Source organism: Schistocerca nitens, chromosome 3 (assembly GCF_023898315.1).
Source record: "Schistocerca nitens isolate TAMUIC-IGC-003100 chromosome 3, iqSchNite1.1, whole genome shotgun sequence".
Taxonomy (NCBI): Eukaryota; Metazoa; Arthropoda; class Insecta; order Orthoptera; family Acrididae; genus Schistocerca; species Schistocerca nitens.
Genome location: NC_064616.1, coordinates 994,765,285 through 994,785,224, shown reverse-complemented (window position 1 = coordinate 994,785,224; position 19,940 = coordinate 994,765,285). Strand labels below are relative to the sequence as shown.

Below are 19,940 nucleotides of genomic sequence, written 5' to 3'. Positions count from 1 at the left end.
TGAAGGCCAATAGGTGCTATCAGAGATACTTCCAGTCGAGAAACAACCATAAAGTGTACTAACATTAATCATAACTATAAATTGATAACAATAAGACATGACATTGAAGTAATAATAACTGACAAGAAATAAAATAAAGGGACTATTTCCCGAACATAAACTTCCGAATCGGATACGAAATCCGTCAGGGGATTGTTGTTTCTTAGTCGGTCGACGAAGTGCATAAGGGACTACGTCAGTAGAATCCGACAGTGTATATAACAACATTGTTCTTAAAAGTGCAGTTTGCACTGTCAGATGGTGAAAAGCAACGAATCCGTCAGCAACGGAAAAGGCTGTCATTTCGGGAACGGTATCTGAATCTTTGGCAGAATCCGATGATTTTGCAATGGAATTGCCATGTAGGAGAAAGTGGCGTTGTATAAAATGTAATAAAAGAGCGTCTGGGGCTCAGTTCATTTGTGGTTGAGTGCCAAAGGCGTAGTGTGAGCGCAAATTGTCTCATGGTAATTGATGTATGAATTGTTTTGTGGTCAACCGAGGAGCCTAGGATTCGGTGACGTGTAAGTACAAGTTCGCGGTGCGAATGAGCTACCTGCGAGTGACTCGACTAATAAGTTCAGCAGTGCATTAGTGCAATCTGCAGACTTGGATTGACGATTATATAATTTGCAGGGCAATGGAGCAACCGGCGGACAGTGCTAAGGCAACCTGTCTAATAATTGAGGGGTAGGCAGTGCATTGGAGCTATCTGCGATACCGTGGTACAGCGGGCCTAAGGGCGTCCGTCTGACTTAATAAGAATTAGTGTAGGCACATGGGTTTCCTGCGATACATGGAATAAAAGTATCAGCAGCGTTATTAGCGACCTGCTGTACTAGGAAAATGTCGGCTGTTCAAGCAATAAAAATAGCTCTGACTCCAGCAATTGGATCCGTGAAGGCAGAAGCTTCAGTGACAGTATTTCACGTGGTTTTAATCTCCAAACGAGTTGGATTACAAAGTTCGGACATTTCAGATTTCAGAGTAGTATTTTAATCATAACCCAATAAGCCATAAAGACAACTTACCTGTTATCTGTTAAACCCGATTGTGAGGGAGAAAATGAAACAGCACATTATTGTGTATACACATTTTGTTTAAAATTGTATTTATGGAGAAAGAATATATATGGGAGAAACAATTTATCTACCGTTAAGTTTCCCTTATCTGCTAAGAGAGAGTTTGCAGCAGGGCATTCAAAAATATAATGTTTAGTGTTTATAGACATCATATTGGTTCAAGTTCACACTATCTTATTTACCACTGAATAATTTAATGAGTTCTTAGATTCTAATCTAAGGATGTCTATTATGATATGTTATACTATTCAAAGCTTTGAAAATGGCTTCATAGCTGAAACTGCTCAGTAATGAAAGTAAAATAAAAGGAAGATGAAATCATCTTGGGCTTCCATCCAGATGGCTGCGTCCGAACTCCTTGATGTTTCAATCAGTGTCCCTCATAATCTTCAGTCAAAGATGTCAATCTAGCAATCTTCTAGTGTAGATGATTGTAGATTGTATTTTATTGGTCCTGTTGTCTACATAGCAGCTTATGCATAAGACATTGGACAAGTCAAGTTATAAATATACAGGCTGAAAGTCATTTCAAGCCATACATATTTAAGCTTACAATAATACACTTTACACGTAAGTATTTATATAACACATTTCATAAATTTAAATATTCTTCAATGGAGTAAAAGCAGTGATGCTGTAAATATGACTTTAGAGATTTTCCAAATGTATTGACCTCAGTGATAGCTTTTATGTTTTCAGGAAGTTTGTTATAAAGCTTAACTCCCATCTGAAAAGTACCTTTTTGGCACAGTGCTGTGCTGATTTGAGTCATATGTAAGTTTCTGTTTTGTCTGGTAAAGTGCTAATGTATATCGCAGTTTTTTTGCAGTCTCCGGTCCTTGCCTGTTACATTTAATTTAAATAACAAAAGGGTTTCGATAACGTATACGCACAGTAATGGAGGAATACCAGGTTTCTTAAACAGGGGTTTACAAGAGTCTCTAGGCTTGCACCCGAACAAGATTCTAATGGCCCTTTTTTGTAGTTTAAAAGTGCTATTAGCTGTTTTAGAGTTTCCCCAGAAGGTGACCCCATATCTAAGAGGAGAATGAAAGTACACATGATATGCATTCAATACTGTTTTTTCACTACAGCATGATTTTAATGAACAAAGAAGGTAACATGTTTTGCTCAGTTCTGCATTGAGATATTCAATATGCTTATTCCATCTGATGTTACTCTGCAGCCGAAGTCCTAAGAATTTGGTTTCAGTACTGTTGCCAACTGCTTCGTCATTGATAGAGACTGTTGGGATAAACATGTCCTTGTTAGGAACATTGTGGAATTTTAGAGCAATGGTTTTCTTACTGTTTATTACAAGCTGATTACTCTGTGCCCAGCTGCTAAGTTGTTTCGTGACCGTGTTTACTGTCTGCTGTAACTGTTCGTCATCGTCTCCTTTTAGTAGAATCGTGGCGTTATATGCAAATATGATTGTTTTGTGTGCATCAATATTTAAGCTTAGATCATTTATGTACAGAAGAAACAGAAGGGGTCCCAATACTGATCCTTGGGGTACACCACATTTTATTTGTTTATAGTCGGATAAGTGATTAGATACAGTTTTTAGTTCAATATTTGTGTGCTTGATGCACACTGCCTGCATACGATTAGTCAGGAAGGAACTGATCCACTTGTTTGACAGACCTCGAATACCATCTTTCTAGCTTTGATACCAGAATTTTATGGTCCACCATGTCAAAAGCTTTTGACAAGTCAATAAAGACTCCTATTGTTTCCTGTTTTTTGTCCACCAGGTTTAGGATGGAACTGATGCACTCATACACAGCAGTTGTCGATGACCTCTTATTTCTGAATCCATGTTGTTCATTACATAGGATGCTGTTTTTATTTATAAATTTCATAAGTTTCTCATACATAACTTTTTCCAGTACTTTAGAGATGCAGGAGGAAATTGTGATGGGTCTGTAGTTATTTACATTGTCTTTATCCCCTTTTTTATATACAGGAATAACTTTTGATGTTTTCAACACATCAGGGAAAGTGCCTGCCTGAAGTGAGCAGTCGCATAAATGTGTGAGTACTTCAATTAGGTTTGATGCACTCTTCTTTAACATTGTTGCAGATATACCATCAATACCTGCCGATTTGAAATTTTTTAGTCCTTTTATTGCTTTAGCTACTTCATCTTGTGAAACAGAATTGATGTACATTGATCCTCTACATGTACTTATTTTATATTCTTTTGCCTGGATGCTCTTAAAGTTTGATTGTAACATATTTTCAGCAACACCTGTGAAAAAGTTGTTAAATGTGTTGGCTACTTCTAAGGGGTTTGTTACTTTTTTTATGTGATAGTGTTATATTTTTGCAAGGTTGTCTGTATTCTCCACATTCTTTTTTTATAACACTCCACATAGCCTTTGATTTATTAGCTGAATTATAAATGATTTCATCATTATGCATTATTTTTGCTGCTTTTATTGCTTTTCTTAATATTTTTGGAGTATTTTTTATAGTATGCGCGTACTACAGGTGAGGAATTTTTTGAGTTACATATTTCATGAAGTAGTCTTTTCTTCTGGCATGAAACCCTTATTCCCTTTGTGATCCAGCTGTTTGTTCTAGAGTTTCCCCGTATGGTTAATGTTTTCAGTGGGAATGCAAGTTCAAAGAAATGGGTTAATGTATCAATGAAAGTGTTGAATTTCTCATTTATATCGTTCATTTTGTACGCTCCTAGCCATTTTTCTTTCTGTAATAAGTTGTTGAAGTAGTTCACATTATGCTGATTATAACTTCGATATGCTGTTATGAAAGACATGTTGTTAACAATACTGCCTTGTACTTTTATGCTTAATATTTGAGCAAGATGATCACTAAAACCTGCATTGGAAATTTTTAGTGAGGTGTTGTGTAAACTCTTCTTGACTAGAAACTGATCAAGAGCTGTTTGGCAAGTTTCTGATACTCAGGTAGCTGCTTTTACTTCAGCCTTTAAATTGTAGGTTCAAAATGGTCTCCCTATTTCCACTATTCGTGAGGAAGTCAATATTGAAGTCACCACAGATTATCAATTCACAATCCATTTTATTTACTTTATTTAGCAATGACTCCATTTTGTTTAAGAAAAGTTTAAAATTCCTGGATGGTGATCGGTAAACTGTAGCAATAACCAGGTTGAACTGAGTAATTTTTATAGCTGCAATTTCATAATCCTTTTCGACATTTGCCTTAGTTAAGTCAGGTAGTGTAATAAAATCTACATTATCCTTTGTGTAAATTGCTACCCCACCCTGCTTGCTGTTTTTCCTGCAGTAGTAAGCAGCCAAGACAAATTTGTTTATTTTCGTATTCTGGATTAATTCTGGGTTAAGCCAGTGCTCATAAATGCATAACACTGAGACATCATTAAGTTCATGTGTTAATAGAACGTTAATTTCATCGATCTTATTACGCAGGGATTGCACATTATGGTGATAAGTTTTTAGTTCGGGCGTATTCACGATTTGGTAATTGGGAATCACATTTACAGCATCACATACCTCTAGTTTAAATTAGGAACGTCAGCAGTGTTGTATTTTCGTTCTTCTTTCTTGTTTATTTTGTTTTCCTCGCTGTGGGAAGGATGTTCAGCAAGCTGATAAATTGTTCTATCCCTTGCAAGTCTTTCTTTAATTATTTCACTAACACGATCACAAACAAAACTTTTCCCTTCATAGTTCAAATGCATTCCATGCTTCGTGTGCAGATTTCGATGCAGCTTGCTTATATCCAGTACATCGCACTTAGCGTATTAAGAACACAGTTTCCTTATTTTAATGTTTGTTTTCCGAATTTCTTTGTTTACACATGAACTATAAATTAGATCATGCCTATGAGAAAGTCTGGCAACTACTGTGTTTCTGCTTTTATTAGCTTGTAAAAAATTCTGTAGCGTTTTCACGCAAACCTCTGCTTCATTTTTTGCTACATCATTTGAACCCATTATACAGACGAGAAAGTCATTTTCTTGCATTAATTTCGTCTGAGAGTTAATGTCTACAACATTTTTACATCCCGCTCCCGGTTTCACTACACTAGTCACTGCTATGTCGCGATTTTTCTCACGGAGCACGCTGGATAGATTCTGTCTGTTAGTAATAGTACATTACTCTGTTTCCCTGATGATCTGTGTTTGTTGTTGACATTATTTGAAAAACCGCTATTCATTTTCAGTTCACTGACTTTTTCAAGTTCACGATCATTTGGAGAGTCGTTATCACAGTCACTTGTTTGCAAAACATGATACTTGTTTTTTCCGAAAATGTGACAGTTTTAGCAGACTTTCTTGTTCTTTTTGTAGTTGGGACACTATTTTTGTACGACACTTTTACCCACTCGGACGATATATTACTTTTGTCTTGCATCACTTCACTTAGTGTTGGCTTCGATTGCAGATCCCGATTTTCTTTCTTGAGTGAGTCAATATCGCTTCTTAAGGAACTGACTATGAATTGTAAGCTAGCAATTCCTTCTTTTAGCGTTGTTGTTTCAGTGTTACAATTCTTACAAAATAGTAACACTCATCAAAACATTGTGGAATTTCAACAGTCACACAGATGGAAGCTCAACAAGATTTTGTCAGCAATATGTGCCAGAAAAATTTACATTCAAATAAAATGATATTTTGATCTGTCCAGTGACATCCATTGTAGTTCATTAGTTGGACAAAATAGACTTGGGTTAAGTCACTAGGAATTAAAACACAGCTCAATAATGAGAAGCAGTTGGAGCTGGGTATGCGCTAAGTAGAGGTTGGCCCAGAACCACCCTGGACATACATATTACTTAGTTTACTGACTGAGGAGGATAAAACCATCAGCTAATGTTCCTCGTGCAACCACTCACTTGGCTTGGCTTATGCTATCCAATGCTGCTGTGTAACATTTAAGACTATCATTCACAGCAGTTGATGAAGACAAATAAGTCAGTTGTCAAAATGGTGTGTAATTACTTACAAACGGAGAGTCTGACATGCAGATCACCGATTTCAACTAAGTTTTGCAAGGACATTATATCCGGAAAACAAAGAGACACATGTTTGACTTTTTGCTAGACACCACCAAGGTTTGACAAAAATCGAGGTCAAAGTTGATGACAGAAAATAATATTTTCAATGCTACACACAGAAATATGGTCTAACAACAAACATTTTTATTACTATAATATGGGTTCCAAAGGTAATAATGTCCCAGTTATTAACATCGTTGTCTTTTCATGCTGTAATACAGGTACCCATCATTCTAGACATCTAGCAAAGTGAGATCGGCGGTTCAGCAATAGAGGCATTAGAATACCTAACCACTGGTCCGAGGTTGATTCTTGGTCAGGACTTTGTTTTCATTCCTCATTTTTTTCCATGTACCTGATAATATTCTGGTAATCTGAAAACTTGTCTTTGCCTTTTTAAAGTAAAACATCAGGAGGTGTGATTAATAATCAAGTAAGTGTATATAATTTATTTACAGGTATTTTCACCATGATACATAGTACAAAATAAATATAAGGTATATTATTGCATAATCCAAGCTGATCGACTATTTGTGAGTGTTTGCACAATCACTGGGGTGAAACTTATCATGGAAACAGACAAAACATAAATATTTCTCACACTGTGTGTATCAAAGTATATCTTGAAGACAGGTGCAGACAACTGGTTATGAACCAATGAATGAATTTTGATAGCATCTACCCTACCTTGTAATTCTCTGCTCTGCTGTGATGTAACATTATTTTGAGGTCACGCGACAAAATTCTTTACCTGTCAGAAGAAGTAAACTTCACACCGTTGACACAGAAATATGCACTACAGGCCATTAAAATTGCTACACCACGAAGATGACGTGCTACAGATGCGAAATTTAAACAACAGGAAGAAGATGCTGTGATATGCAAATGATTAGCTTTTCAGAGCATTCACACAAGGTTGGCGCCGGTGGCGACACCTACAACGTGCTAACATGAGGAAAGTTTCCAACCGATTTCTCATACACAAACAGCAGTTGACTGGCGTTGCCTGGTGAAACGTCGTTGTGATGCCTCGTGTAAGGAGGAGAAATGCGTACCATCACGTTTCTGACTTTGATAAAGGTCGGATTGTAGCCTATCGCGATTGCAGTTTATCGTATCGCGACATTGCTGCTCGCGATGGTTGAGATCCACTGACTATTAGCAGAATATGGAACTAGTGGGTTCAGGAGGGTAATACGGAACGCCGTGCTGGACCCCAACGGCCTCGTATCACTAGCAGTCGAGATGACAGGCATCTTATCCGCATGGCTGTAATGGATCGTGCAGCCAAGTCTCGATCCCCGAGTCAACAGATGGGGATGTTTGCAAGACAACAACCATCTGAACGAACAGTTAGATGATGTTTGCAGCAGCATGGACTATCAGCTCGGAGACCATGTCTGCGGTTACCCTTGACGCAGCATCACAGAGCGCCTGCGATGGTGTACTCAACAACGAACCTGGGTGCACGAATGGCAAAACGTCATTTTTTCGGATAACTTCAGGTTCTGTTTACAGCATCATGATGGTCACATCCGTGTTTGGCGACATAGCGGTGAATGCACATTGGAAGTGTGTATTCGTCCTCGCGATACTGGCGTATCATCCGGCGTGATGGTATGGGGTGCCACTGGTTACACGTCTCGGTCACCTCTTGTTCGCATTGACGGCACTTTGAACAGTGGACGTTACATTTCAGATGTGTTACAACCCATGACTCTACCCTTCATTCGACCCCTGCAAAACCCTACATTTCAGCAGGATAATGCACGACCACATGTTGCAGGTCCTGTACGGGCCTTTCTGGATACAGAAAATGCTCGACTGCTGCCCTGGCCAGCACATTCTCCAGATCTCTCACCAATTGAAAATGCCTGATCAATGGTGGCTGAGCAACTGGCTCATCACAATATGCCAGTCAGTACTCTTGATGAACAGTGGTATCGTGTTGAAGCTGCATGGGCAGCTGTACCTGTACTCGCCATCCAAGCTCTGTTTGATTCAATGCCCAGGCGTATCAAGGCCGTTATTATGGCCAGAGGTGGTTTTTCTGGGTACTGATTTCTCAGGATCAATGCACCCAAATTGCGTGAAAATGTAATCACATGTCAGTTCTAGTATAATATATTTGTCCAATGGATACTCATTTATCATCTGCATTTCTTCTTGGTCTAGCAATTTTAATGGCCAGTAGTGTATTTTGGTGGCACCACTTTCACTGTACAGGTCGGTGAGCATCATTATCTACGAAAGTCCTATCATATTGTGTCATGTCAGTTGGGCTACCCCATTAATTGAATACCATGCAAAATTTTTCCAAATCCCTCTGGAGAGCTTCAACCTCTTGAGCCACGGCCTCAATTTTCCGTTGGATCCTTGCAGAGATAAAACCACTGTAAGCAGCAGTTTTCCGGATGCAGTGATAGAATATTGCACAATGTACAAGTGTGTGATTTCATTTACACAGCTTTTGTAGTATGTATCATGATGAAAATAACTGTAAATACATTATATACACTTATTTGATTATTAATCATGCTTCTTGATGCTTTCCTTAAAAAAAAAGGTGAAGAAAAGTATCCAAATTATCAGAATATTATCAGATACACTTAACAAAATATCAATTGAAAATGAAACAGTAACAGAGAATTGAACACGGACTTAACATTGGACCCCATATTTTAATAATAAAAAAATAATACAATTTTCTGTCATCAACTTTGATCTGGATTTTTTCAAAAACTAGAGTGTCTAATGAAAAGGTGAAACATGTGTATTTATTTTCAGTATGGAATGTCCTTGGAAAACTTGATCAAAATCAGTGTCATACCCTCACCTTGTTAGTAAAATTTCCATTAAGTGTGCCACCACCTCCCTCCCCCCACCAGGTGTAAGCGATTCCTTGGATAAATGAAAATATTTTCTTTAAGTTACAGAAATAAGAAAAGAGGCCGCTATACTTCAGAATATATCTTCATCTATCACAGCTCTTACTCTCAGAAGGCTCATGAGAATACTATAGTACAAATAAGTTCTTAGCTTAGCAATCACATTTAGGTAAAAATGTACATGCTTTCTGACAGTCCACTTTCATATTAATGCACTGGGTTCAGTGCATTTTCAATGAAAAAGACTGCATCCCTGAAATGCAATTCAAGAAAGTCTGAAAAAATACCTATAAGAAGTTGCCATAACCTCTACATTTAACTCCAAGCATTATCCAACCAAGATGCCTTTAGTTGTTGAAATCTGTCACTGGCAAGGCTGGTGAACAAGATGGATATTCCAAGTATTTATCTCTCAGTTTTCCCATTGCTAAAGTATTTATGACCACGAGTTAAGAGTTGTTATTACTGTTAAAAATACTCATCTCTACTCTGGAATGATTTTACAATTTTTGCAATTCTTTCACTCTCTCTAAATTACTTATGTTCATTATTAACTGCAAACTGTGCTTTGATTGTGCTATGAATTCATTATAATTTGAGAGATAACTTCCCTTAACTTATCTGAAAGGAAATATATTGCCATGTGGCTCCCCATAGGATGTATAACACACATCTTTAGGTCTATATATACCTGCAACTAGAAAACAATAAAACCTATGACAGAAGGTCTGCACTATTTCACATAACCAGTTGGTAAATACAAGTGGTGGGAATAGGAATTGGTATGTTATATCTGAGGTTAATAAATTTTTTTTTTGTACAAAATACAAAAAATATATATTGTGATAAAAATATAAGTTATACAGTCTGTTGATATGTACAAGCATAATTTATGTACAAAATACATAACCATCTCCCTCCCTGCTTCCAGTTTTCTCCTCTCTGTAATAATGTAATAACTTTGTGCCACAAGACAAGAGGTAATTGATGTTCTGAAAAATATACTGCTTTTATGATCCTGTTTTATACATGAACATTATTGCATGGGAACATTACTTAATGATGATGAAACTAGAGTTCACACATTAGATAAAAATGATAATCTGAAAGTAACTTATACAGTAACAGATGAAATTTTGTGAATGAGGTGTAGCTGTACTTACAATGGATTCAGCTTTACACTTTACACACAGAAAGAAAAGGATTACATAATCACAATCACATCACATATGAAACATTTGAGTTACTGGGTTCTCTACGCAGACCTTTCTTAATAGTTCTTTCATATCTAATTGCTTAGTCGAAGTTAAGCACTGCAGTTTCACATTTTGTATAATCTACTTATTGGGGGAAAAAAGCACATTTTTACAGATATTTGACAGAATCACTCATAAGAAATATGAAACGCATTAGAAACAGAAATAGCTTTGATAATATTAAGGCAGACATGCTAAATCACGTGTAACTATTTGGTGTACCATCTAAACACTTCTCACTCATTCAAGAACTACTGGCTGATTCCAGCACTGCTGTGTGAGTATACGGAATATTAAGTACTTGGTTTAGCATCAGTACAAAAGTCAGACAAGAGGATGTCCTCCCTATACTCTTTTCTATCTGACTCTAGAAGTAGTCATACAGAAACTTCAGATATTGCCACACAACCTAGAGGCCTTGCTATTAATGACATAATACAAATTACTTATCATATTCAGCAGGAAAGAAAATAACTTCAATAAATTATCAGCAATAGGCTTCAGTTTTGAGCAGGTACAGAACTTTCATTTTCATGGGTTCAATATTAATAGTACAAATTCCATGTCAAATGAAATAAAACTGATACCCCTGGGCCATCTTATTTGACTATCTCAACAACTGTTTCAGCATTAGACAAAAATCAGCAAAAGTTCATGAAAGGAAGAAGGCCAAATGTAGATACTTTGACTAACACTGGAACTCAAATTGGCCTTGGGAAAAATTATCAGGATAGGTTCAGTAACACTAATCATTACAACAGGAAAATTAATGAAAAACAAAGGTTCTACATGTGAATGCTCCAGTTCTATGGCACATTCAACAACAAATGCAAAAATGCCTATCCTATATTAAATTCTTAATAATAAATGTCTTCAACAATATCAGCTAATCTCAACCTATACACTCAAAAATTTACCAGACAGACAGTGGACAGTTTGCAACTGAAATCATTAATGTATTGCTGCTCACATTTCAAAACACGGTAGCCAAATTTCCAACTCGCGCAAAAAGTTCTTTTGATATTTTGTGACATTGTAATGATAGCAGCAAAGAGCTTTCTGAAATAATATCAATGGTGGCCTTTTTCAGTCTCTTATTTAAAGAATGGTTCTCCTGTCCATTAACTAGGGTAATATACTTTGTGTCAGATTTATAAACATTTTCCAAGACAGCTCTATTATGGCCACCCTGTATATTTTAAGTCTAAGCAGTAACAGCCTCCATTAGTTACACAGAGGTGGACATTGTTGATGAGGTTGCTGTTTAATTTGACACATGATACTGTATAATTTGCTTCAACTATATGAAAATTGGAAATTTCTGGTTCACAAAACTGTTCAATCTTGTTCCATGTCTGGTTTTATCCGCCATTTCTATATATAAGGGGAGGGGGCAGGCAGAGAGAGAGAGAGAGAGAGAGAGAGAGAGAGAGAGAGATCGAAGTTCCCACACAAATCTAAGGTGAAATTTCATCTCAAATAAAATATCAGTCATACTGATTTCATCAAAATATTCCTAAAATTATTTTTCATTCACTTAAATATCACACTTTTAAGGCATCAATTGTACTCAAACACGGGGATTGTTGCACTAAATCAACATTTCTTAAAAAATTACAATTTCATATAAGGCACTATGTGTTACACAAAATCATTTTGGTCAGTGTGGCCACACGGCCGGGTGGGGGCGGGGGCACATTATTGAAGACGGGGAGTACACGGACTCGTTAACTTCATCACAATCGACTGCACATTTCTCAAATCACACTGTCATAACTGTTTACAAATTCTTCATGCCTTTAGGTATTCCACGGTTAGCTCCTCGCATCCTGGAACATAAAGATTACATTTTAAGAGGGACATACATAAAACACAGCTACTACGAGTGGCATTCAGCAAGTAATGCAAAACATTTCTTCTCCGCCCAGTTTCAGTCGAAAAATGCGGAGTTTGTCGAGTGACATCACGGAATATTCCCGCTTCTGCCCTTACAGTTTCACGGGGTTCTAATACATTGCAGCACTACATCTAGCCTTCAAAATGGTGTTTTCTAATGGAGTTTTCTAATGGAGTTTTCTAATGGAGTTTTCTAATGGAGTTTCATTCCGTGCAGAGAGCTGTAATTAGTTACTTTTGATGGAAAACCAAAATAACACACTTATTCTTAGGAACATGCAGAGTGTCTACAGAGATCTAGCAGTGAATAAAAGCACAATGAGTCAGTGGGTGTCATCACTGCAACAAGGTCGTGCTAACCTGTCAAATGTCCCGCATGCTGGTGGGCCCTACACAGCTGTCACTTCTGCAATGTTGGCACGTGTGGATAATCTCATTCAAGGTGATCAATAAATCACAATGAAACAGCTCGTTGCTCAGCTGGACATCTCTGCTAGTAGTGCCGGTACACGTATCCATCAGTTGGGGTAATCAAAAGTGTGTGCTCACTAGCTTCCTCACGGCACAACATAAGGCCACAGACACCTTCCAACTTTCATCTGTTTGGCGCAACGCAGGATGCACTCCACGGGAAGCGGTACGTGGGTGTCACGGAGATTATTGGTGCGGCAAGGCACTGGCCCCGAACGTCGACCTTCCGGTAAGGTGGCGTAAGGCCGCCACAAACGTGGGGAATAATATTGTGTATTCGAATCCTGAATAAAACCGACCTGCTTTCATAAAAAATGAGACGCATTTCTTACCGAATGCCCCTCGTACTGTTTGGCTACGATCAGCAGCAATACAGTGGCTCGCATTAAAATACTTGAGCGACGTTGAATGGTGATTGAAAGCTTACTAAAAAGTGATCGAATCGTGTAAATTACACTACAGCATATAGCTTGTTGAAATTAATCTTTACTAATGAACATCTACATAATGGAAAGAGTAAAGGTTACAACTTGCCTTATAATTGAGGTGTTGAGAGAGTGTTAGGCACATAAATGAGTTGAAAAATGTCGTTAAACTTTCAGACAAACTCTCGTTCAGAGTTAACAGAATACACACGTACGTACACCTGCACGCCAACATTGACCTGGCCGATTACACTGTACTGGCACCGCTGTGCAGGTACAGTGCAGCCGGCTAGGATATGAAGCTGTGCAGGTGTAGGTATAAGTGTATGTGTATTCTGTTGGCTATGAAGAAGGATTTGTCTGAAAGCTTAGCAACGATTTCTGTCTTGTTTGCATACATATCGACTGCTCGACTATATGATGATTTGTCACCTTCACTCCTTCCATTATCTATACTCCACCAAGAATATACCACCTACAACCATACAGCCTTCCTCACCCTTCAAAAGAAAAACCTTTTCTACAGTGTTGCCACGAATAACTCACAAATTGTTTTTTCGAGTGCTAGAGGAACTGCACCACAGTAAAATAATTGCAGTTAAAGATTGTCGTACAACACAGAATACAAATAAAAGTTACACACGGAATGCTCGCAAGATAATAGTGAACTGCAGCGAGGTACGACACACCTGATCACGAGCAATCTTCTTTCATTTGTTTCAATATGAGCACGTATAATGGTTTTTGTGGTCACAAAGCATTATGAGCATTGGCAGTCCAACCGGTAATGAACTCGTGACAAGAGGAGAGGGGTTGCAGAGGATGATTCTGGGTGAACTTCCTATTAGTCAATACCCATTACATATACTACCTTTCTTTGACCCACACAGACAACCGTGTGAGCTGAAGTGCCACTTCCAGGACAGACAATTGTGCTGGCCCCAAACTGAATCTACCTAACACATTAATGAGGGGGTTCAGTTCGCTGGCCAGCCTAGATGTGGTTTTTGGGCACTTTCCCACATCCTGCTAAGTGAATACTGGGCTGGTACCTAAGTCCCACCTTAGTGACACAATTTGTGAACATTCAGAAAAACTTTCGCTCACATCCACATGAATAATACTACGTGCAGACCGTTGGGGTGCACAAATTCTGCTCTGGGAGGTAATGGGGTGGTGACAAGAATGGCATCTGCTATCCCTTAAATTAACCTTGCCAAGCCTGTAAATAACCGTGCTGACCCTCTGCCAATGTGGGTCAAAGGCATGAGAAAAAGAAGATTTGATCTTTCTTCACACTGATACTGAATTGTCTGGTGGGACAACAGGATACAAGTTCGGTTCTCTAAGATACACTACGTGATCAAAAGTATCCGGACACCCCCAAAAACATACATTTTTCATATTAGGTGCGTCGTGCTGCCACCTACTGCCAGGCACTCCATATTAGCGACCTCAGTAACCATTAGACATCGTGAGAGAGCAGAATGGGGTGCTCCACGGAACTCGTGGACTTTGAACGTGGTCAGGTGACCGAGTGTCACTTGCGTCATACATCTGTATGCGAGACTTCCACACTCCTCAACATCCCTAGGTCCATTGTTTCCGATGTTATAGTGAAGTGGAAATGTGAAGGGACTTGCACAGCACAAAAGCGTACAGGCTGACCTGTTGACTGACAGAGACTGCCGACAGTTGAAGAGGGTCGTAATGTGCAATAGGCAGACATCTATCCAGACAATCACACAGGAATTCCCGGAATTCCAAACTGCATCAGGGTCCACAGCAAGTACTATGACAGTTAGGCGGGATGTGAGAAAATTTGGATTCTATGGTCGAGCAGCTGCTCGTAAGCCACACATGCTAAACGACGCCTCACTTGATGTAAGGAGCATAAACATTGAATGACTGAACAGTGGAAAAAACATTGTGTGGAGTGACGAATCACGGTACACGATGTGGCGATCCGATGACATGGTGTAGGTATGGCAAATCCCCAGTGAACATCGTTTGCCAGTGTGTGTAGTGCCAACAGTAAAATTTGGAGGCGATGGTGTTATGGTCTGGTCATGTTTTTCATGGAGGGGGCTTGCACCCTTTGTTGTTTTGCATGGCACTATCACAGCACAGGCCTATATTGATGTTTTAAGCACCTCATTGCTTCCCACTGTTGAAGAGCAATTCAGCGATGGTGATTACATCTTTCAACATGGTCGGGCACCTGTTCATAATGCACGGCCTGTGGCAGAGCGATTACACGACAATAACATCCCTGTAATGGACTGCCCTGCGCTGAGTCCTGACCTGAATCCTATAGAACATGTTTGGGATGTTTTGGAATGAAGACTCTGTGACAGGCCTCTCCGACCGACATCGATACCTCTCCTCAGTGCAGCACTCTGTGAAGAATGGGCTGCTATTCCCCAAGAAACCTTCCAGCACCAGACTGAACGTATGCCTGTGAGAGTGGAAGCGACCATCAAGGCTAAGGGTGGGCCAACATAATATTGAATTTCAGCATTACCGATGGATGGCACCACGAACTTTTAAGTCATTTTCAGCCAGGTGTCTGGATACTTTAGATCACATAGTGTGTTTTTCTTTGAGAGGGGGAGGAGAGTGGCTACCCTCACCCAGCTCTCACTGGGTATGCCCTAAGAGTCCAACCGTAATTGCAACCATTATTGCCACAGAACTTCAAAATATGTTTAAGACTGAGCATGAGAGTGCTGTTTCATGGAAAGAAATTATCTCATTTTATTTTATAACTTGATGTGTTCTGATTTGTATCTGTTTTCACAGTATAGTCAAGATGATACACATAATAAGATATGTCCCATTTTTTCTGGCTTGCTACTGAGTCCTTATAACTTGAAGATTTCACGCAAATAGTAATTCAAATCATATGAGTATTTGTGAATAAGTGGTGCAGCCTCACTACAACTGATGAATAACATTTTTTTATTTTTGCCGCATTCAGCATATTTGATTTTCAAAATGTCCTTCACCTGCAACACTGTAAATGTTTCCTTTGAAAAGCTCTGTAAGACGGTTTTCTCTCTTTCATGAAACACAAAACACGGGTCCCATTTCTACTGCAGGCAGTACAATACGAATTAACTTCAGACCACTCTTCTGTTACCCAAGGCTCCTCTCCATGCAGGATGGAGTGGGGGGGGGGGGGGAGGTTACTCCCCACTGAAGTAAGGAGTAAGGGAAACCTGAGCAGATGGTATGTGAAAGACAACAATTTTGAGACAGAAAAAAATTCAGAAAAATTTTTAGTACTTTCTGTGAAATATTCAGTAACACACTAACAATTCTGTAACAATCAATGGACAAAACTGGTCAAAGTCAGAGAAAAATTAACTGAAATGAAAGTCACTGACAACTGGAAACACGCAGCAGTGTAGAACTGCAGAAATTATATTATCTGATGACTTGTTACACATCAACCCAACAGTCTTCTCAAAATGCCTTCAAAGTATGGACACTATGAATACTGATAGTTTCACTTTCATATGGAAAAAGTTAGAAACCTGATTTTTTGGGTTGTGCAAATTATCAGGAAACCAAATTTACATAACAGCATCCATGAACAGAAATATACTGATGATAAGGGGTAACAGATTAAGTGTCAGTTCCAGGGAAACACATTCAAACTGTCCATACACACAGGCCAGTAGCATTAATGTGACCATTGCCAATGGTCAATGCCAATGTGCAATAACCACACTCAGATGGCAGATGGTAGTACTAGCAGTGGAGGGCATATACCAGGTGTACCGGTATGAAATGAGCGTTAAGATACAAATGTGTATGATAGGGAACATTTGTTGTGAACGAGCCTTAATTTTTTTTTGTTTGGTTGGTATGACACCTGTCAAAGATATTTAGTATACATCAAATCATGGAACACACATCATCATGTTTTCATCATGTTAACAATGTTGAATTTTGTACCAGAAAGTAATGATTTGCGGAAAGCATTAATTTTTTGTTTTCATTTGAAAAAAAGTGCTGCAGAGTCGCATCAAATGCTTGTCGAGGCATATGGTGATCATGCTCTATCAGAAGCAACATGCAAAAGATGGTTTCAATGGTTCCAAAATAATGATTTTGATGTAAGAAATGAAGAACGTGGAAGACCACCAAAAAAGTTCGAAGACGCCGAATTGCAAGCAATATTGGATGAAGGTGATACTTTGAGTCAGAAGCAAATGGCAGCAATGCTAAATGTTGCACAACAAACAATTTCTGACCGTTTGAAAGCTATGGGAAAGATCCAAAAGCGTGGAAAATGGGTGCCACATGAATTGAATGAAAGACAGATGGAAAACCAAAAAACCATTTGTCAAATTTTGCACCATAGTTCTAAGGTCAGAGGAAGGCAACAGCATACCACCACCAACAGAGCCATGCCTAGCAAAACACTACCATTCAAAACAGTCTTCAGAGTGATGACTGCTTTACTATCTCCAAGAAAATTAAAACAGCAAACTGGAACAAATTGGTCAGAAGCTCAGAAACGCCAGCACTCTGATGTAATGAAAAATTATTGGAAAAACTAGAAGCTAAATGATAAGTAGTTACTTATGTGGTTCATAGGGGGACCAAATTGAGTAGAAATGTGAAAATTGCCTTTTTTTTTTTTTTTGGGGGGGGGGGGGTGTAATTGTGCAGCAGTTTTAAAGCTAAAAAACTATTATAATAGCAACCCAATGTCTACACAACGCCTGTCTGCATGTTTTCCAGCACATGCTGTAACTTTGGATTAGAAATAGACTGTTCAAAATGTTATGACCCATCCCCATGTCTTACACAGTTTGTGTTTTTCATCAACTTCTTCTTCATTCTCCTCCTATCCCTCCCCTCCTCTCCCCTCCCCTCTTTTTGCCCACAGGAAACCTCTGATTACAGCCAGCAGTAGTTTTCTGTCTCAAGGAACAATGCAGCATATGTACACTGTCCAGTCTGTCAGTAGACCTTGAAGGGTCATTTAAAGCTTAAACCATACATGCACTGTCACTTCATAGCAAGAAGGCTCGTAAACACAGGAAGTTTCCTGTCGAGTTGGAATACACCACAGTGACACATCATCACTCGAATATGTTTTGTTTTTATTTGAGAGGTAAGTAAGTTATTTAGTTTCAAGAGGCTGCTTCTTAAAATCCATAGTTGCCTCAGTGCCAGTTTTGGATAGTGCCCTTTTGCCACGTATGTACGGTATAGTTTGGCACGCGAACAGTTTACAAACTTATCCATTTCAAAATGCTTCCACCCTTGACCCCAAAACCAATGATTATGCCCTTTTGGACATCAGATAAATCACTCTGTTCCCACATTAGGACAATGACTGCACTCTTTCCTGCATCATGAACACGTTTTACCAGGTGTACTGGTATGAAATGAGCGTTTTTTTTTTTTTTTGTGAAAATAAAACACAAATTTTGAATTGAAAAGTAAAAACATTTTATTCAAAGTACTGACCATTGCTTTCTATACATTTTGACCATGTTTTTGGCAATTTGTGGACACCACGCCAATCAAACTATACCGTACAGGGCAAAAGGGCACTATCCAAAACTGGCACTGAGGCAACTACGGTGGACGATGGGCCTCAGATGACAGGGGTGAACAGCAGCTGTGGGGGATGCGTACGGGCGAACAGACGTGCAACAACTGTTGAGCAGCTGACCACCCAGATGAACCGAGTGGCCGTTACAGTGCACGGGCCTCTGCAGCAGGTGCCTGGTTCGAGCACCCGTGCTAACTGTTGTTCATCGGCGATGAAGGCTGGAATTTGCACACCGATACCGCAACTGGACGTTCACTGAGTGATGACAGGTGGCCTCTTCAGATAAATCACAATTTTATGCTCTATTGGACAGATGGCCATAGGCATGCAGTGTGTGAAATGTATGAAAGCAAACACCCTGCAACAACCACTGGAAGGATCTACACAGGAGGAGGAACATTATGGCATGGGGAATGTTTTTGTGGCATTCCCTGGATGATCTCATCATTCTATAAAGCACAATGAATAAATACAAGTATGCATCTAACCTTGGGGACCATTTGCACCCCTACATGCAGTTTTCCTAGTTTTCCTTAGCACAATGCCATTTACCAGTAGGACAACACAATGTCACACACTGCTCACAGTGTATGTGTGTGGTTTGAATTGCACCAGGATGAGTTTAGTACTCCTCTGGCTACCAAACTCCTCAGATTTAAACACAGTCATGAATCCGTGTGACCACCTCTATCGAGATGTGTGCGCCACGGATTACCGACCGAGAAATCTAGCGCAGCTGGCTGCAGTACTGAAGTTGGCACGGTCCAGATCCCTGTCGGTACATTCCTGAACCTCACCGACACTCTTCCTGCACGTCTTGTGCTGGAAAAAGCTGCTTATTCGGGCTTTTGACAGGTGATCACATTAATAGGACTGGACAGCGTATTTTGTAAAATGAGTAAGACACAGACCATGATTTACCTAACTGAAGTGAAAGCCAGTCGGTTTGTGTAATCATCTGTTGTTTCTGTGGAAGTTGACTACATCTATGTCCAGATTATCTTCCTGAGGACAGAAGCAGCCGATTACAAAATACCATTGCATCCAAAGAGGTTTTGTTTTGCAACAGAATAAATAACATTATTATCTGACTGTATTGTACTATACAGATATGTCCTCCTTAATGCGGACAGATATCTGTAATTTAATGGCACCAGTAATGACTGGTATAACTGCTAAAAATGAGTTTTTGCATCATTTGCACCATCTGCATATCTGCAAGTGGTTGTGAGCTTATATTTAAAAGGAGCAGGGATTTTAAGAAGCAGCCTCTTGAAACTAAATAACTTATT

General features: G+C 39.1%; 1 protein-coding gene across 4 annotated transcripts in view; it reads right to left on the bottom strand.

Annotated features, from left to right (window-relative positions):
• Nucleotides 1-9,844: 9,844 nt before the first annotated feature.
• Nucleotides 9,845-19,940, bottom strand: part of LOC126249058 (uncharacterized) — a 177,743-nt gene continuing 167,647 nt past the window's right edge. For all 4 annotated transcript variants that reach the window (XM_049950699.1, XM_049950700.1, XM_049950698.1 and 1 more), the window contains one exon: nt 9,845-12,107. The gene's annotated coding sequence lies outside the window, so the exon portion shown is untranslated. The remainder of the gene's footprint in view (nt 12,108-19,940) is intronic.